At 36.0% G+C, this 3847-nt stretch overlaps 1 pseudogene; it reads left to right on the top strand.

Moving 5' to 3' along the window:
• The first annotated feature begins 302 nt into the window (after positions 1–302).
• Positions 303–1215, top strand: LOC122800330 (annotated as a pseudogene).
• Positions 1216–3847: the final 2632 nt, after the last annotated feature.

The following is a 3847-nucleotide window of genomic DNA, read 5'->3' as shown; positions in this document are numbered from 1 at the left end:
AAATCAAGAACATTTTCAGAATAGTGCATTTCACAAAACCTCTGAGACAATTCTATCTGGAAAATGCAGCGGCTTCACCAGCACAAAGCAGCAGAGCAATTATGTTTATGACATCACCTTACATGTCACAAATGAGCAATAGAATGTACTACCTGACAGAACTGGAAAGAACTTGACAAGACATCTGAGATCATCATCACAGTGCAAATACTTTTACGTTTTTTTAGGCAGACGTTAAAGGATACTATAACGATTGAAAGTAAAACTGTTAAAGCAAAGAGGGAACCATATTTCTTGCAGACATGGATGACGCTACAGTCCTACAAAATTGTGGTTATATTATGGGTGCTAGTTTAGGAGAAGGAGCTTTTGGGAAAGTGAAGTCTGCATACTCTAAGCAACACAGAGCAAATGTAGCAGTGAAAATAATAGACAGGAAAAAAGCAGATGTTGATATTCTGGAGAAATTCCTACCCAGAGAAATGGAGATCTTGACATTAGTGAAACACAAAAATATTGTGAAGATTTACGAGATACTTGAGACTTCAGATGAAAAGATCTACATCATTATGGAGCTTGCAGTTCATGGAGATTTACAGGAGTATATTCAATACAGAAAGTCACTACCAGAAGATATGGCCCAAAAGATGTTCCGACAATTAACAATGGCCATAAAGTACTGTCATGACATCAATATTGTGCACAGAGACCTGAAATGCGAAAACCTTCTTTTAGACATTAATTATAATATCAAAATCTCAGACTTTGGGTTTTCAAGACACTGTGCTTATGATAAAGATGGTCGTATCTTACTATGTGAAACATACTATGGTACCACTGAGTACACAGCCCCAGAAGTATTACAAGGAATACCTTATGATCCAAAAGCTTCTGATATCTGGAGCATGGGTGTTGTACTTTTTGTTATGGTCTTTGGCCATTCGCCATATGATGACTCAAATCTCATACGAATGATAGATGCTCAAAAGAAGCATATATTGAACTTTACACCTAAATATGTGACCCCAGAGTGTAAAGATTTAATTATCCGCACACTTCATCCTGATGTGCTGAAACGATTTACTGTTGACACAATCTTGGCTCACCCATGGATGAAGCCTAAAAAAACCTGAAAGTGCAGATGATGGAAAGAAAGAGGGTGAATCTTCTCAATCAGCGCATCAGCAAAAGGGACAACCAAAAACTCTGATATAAAATTAGACACCAATAATAGATCTAGATTACAAGATAAGACTGATGCAACATCAGAAGCAAAAAAGTCAAACTTAATGCAAAAAAAAGAATAAAACACCAAACCTGATAAATAATGAAAGTAAAGGATGTGTAAAACAGCTAGCCTTTAATACAGGATCTCTTCAGAATAGCACATCCTTGCAAATTATTAATGCTGATGCTACAACAGATGGTTCAAAGAATAAACCAAAACTTTAAACAACAGATGGTTCAAAGAAATTAACCAAAACTTCAATCACATTAAACAGATCCATGCAAAAAATAAATACATAATACCCACCAAAGAAGATACATAGTGGTATTTGCTACATATAATAAAAATAAACAATAATGTTTATATGCTGTGGTCTGCATTTACAGTTACATAATAGATATACAACTAATAACTAATAAAAATATTTGTTTTGCCCAAAAAGAAACAAGGTAAGTGTTTTTCGTTTTAAAACTGATTTAACTATGAAAATCACTTGTGTTCTGTGATACTCAATACGTCTACTTTACATAAAAGGGGGTACTTCTGAAGAATGCTAACAATTTTGGACAAGAGTTAATTACTTATATCCGATTACACAGATATTCCCTGAGATTCATTAATATCTACACTAAGTGTACACTAAATGTACACCATTATGAGTAAACAAATGCACCTTCCTCCTCTCAGTTTTAGTTTTCCTGATTTTTATGCAGCCTTAAATATCAGGGTGCATTCATAAAGGTTACCACATAGTGCAGAATACATGTACAGTTATTGTAATCTTTATGAGTGACTAGAAAGCAAAAAAAATGTAGTAGGGATGTTCTTGAATAGAGATGGTGTACACTTAGTGCAGGCGTTAATAAATCAGGCCCATTGGCTCTTATGACGGAAAAACACATGCTCTCCATAGTTTGTCAAAGTGATTATCTCCTTTCAAACTGCCTATCAGTGATGGAATTTACCAATTAAATGACAATTCAAAGGAAGAAGTTGCTATTGAAGGCAGTGTCAGTGGCACAACAGGTTGCACCCTTGCCTTTGGTGCAGAAGGCTGTGGGTTCGATTCCTGTACCAGGTGGATGGATTGCTGACACTTCAGTGCAGCATAACAGGGTGCTGCACTCCTGAGTCTGTCATCCTTTAGAAGAGATGCTAAACTGAGGTCCTATCTACCTGAGTTGGTGGTAGCTCAGGTAAATGTAAAAGATCCCACAGCTCCTATCAAATAAAGTATTGGAAGTTCCCTGACGCCCCGTCCAAATTTTCTATAGTAGTATAAATACCACCTCAGTCTCCCCTGAAAAGAGGCTACTTGCCTGGTGGGAGTAACCTGGTCAACAAAGGATAAATAAATACATGTTTTCTTGGAAACTTGAATGGTGATGCATTTCCAGATGTTTAATTCCTGGTCTTGTCTTTGTAATCATCCAACCTGAACCCTTCCCCTTAACTAGGTCTTCTTCTTTCTTCTGCTACACTCCAGTCAATTCTCTGTTCCTTCTTCCTTATCTGTTCCCTTAAGTATTATTCTTACTCTTACTTCTTCTTACATTGTCTTTTCTTGTAAACGTTTTGTCATGAGCTGTAACATTTTGTTCTTACTGATGTATTGTAATATTCTTGTAAATACTTTTCATGTATTTTTACTGTTACATTTTTTTTATGCTATGATTTAACTTGATATTTTCTCCCCGGGCCTCCACTGAAAAAGGGTTATGCCCAGTTAGACCATCCCAGTAAACAAATGTCAAGTAAATAAATAAATAAAATTACACACGGTAACATCCTTAAATTGGTATTTACTTCAGTTTTCTCCCTCACCCCATCTAACAGCCACCTGTCCAGTCTATTACCCCACACCCATTCTTTCCTCAAACCAGGTGATAGTTGACCCATTGTGGCAAACATTAGGAGGCATTATCTTTGTACTTTAGGCATATCACTTTGTGTACATGCCTCAGTAAATGTCTGCAAATTGGGGTGTAAAACTATTATGGTCTAAGAGCATCACCTGAGGACAAGGGTGACATATTGCCCACAACCCTACCTTCTAAAGATAAGAACATAGCTTTTTTCTAGAAGGTCATCAGCCTCTACCAATGACTGACAAGTAAAACTCTTCCAGACACATGTCATCTCTAAGGAGATGAGATGTGTAGGTAAATACATCCTTGAGTTATTCACAAGTATTTATAATGTTGCTGCTAAAATGCAGATAACTAAATCTTTCAGACACTCGAAACTGTATTATTGTATTTTTCTTTTCACTTGTTTCTTTTTATAACTCACATGTTTTACCTTGTCTTTTATTTTTCAAAATTATTTCCCTGTATAAGACCTACTATGTATTCAAGGATGACCTTTTCTTCTGGTTAACTGACTTGCATAAGGTTACAATTGTAAATGGATATGCAGGTGAAACCTGAGGGTTTCCAGCCTAGGATTAGCATTTTATTAACAGTTTATAGCCTTAACTCTCCATATCTACTAGACATTCAGTATCTTCACTTATAAAATTTAGCGATTTACTAAGATAAAACCTGAAGACTGTTAGACTGGCGTTATTTAAGTAGCTACAAGAGATGGCTCCAAGGTAATCAATAAACAAGCTAAGCA

The sequence above is a fragment of the Protopterus annectens genome, chromosome 4.part0, assembly GCF_019279795.1.
Source record: "Protopterus annectens isolate FY-2018-M chromosome 4.part0, PAN1.0, whole genome shotgun sequence".
Lineage (NCBI taxonomy): Eukaryota > Metazoa > Chordata > Ceratodontiformes > Protopteridae > Protopterus > Protopterus annectens.
Note: the sequence above shows the minus strand (reverse complement) of the source record. Positions and strands in the feature narration are given on the sequence as shown.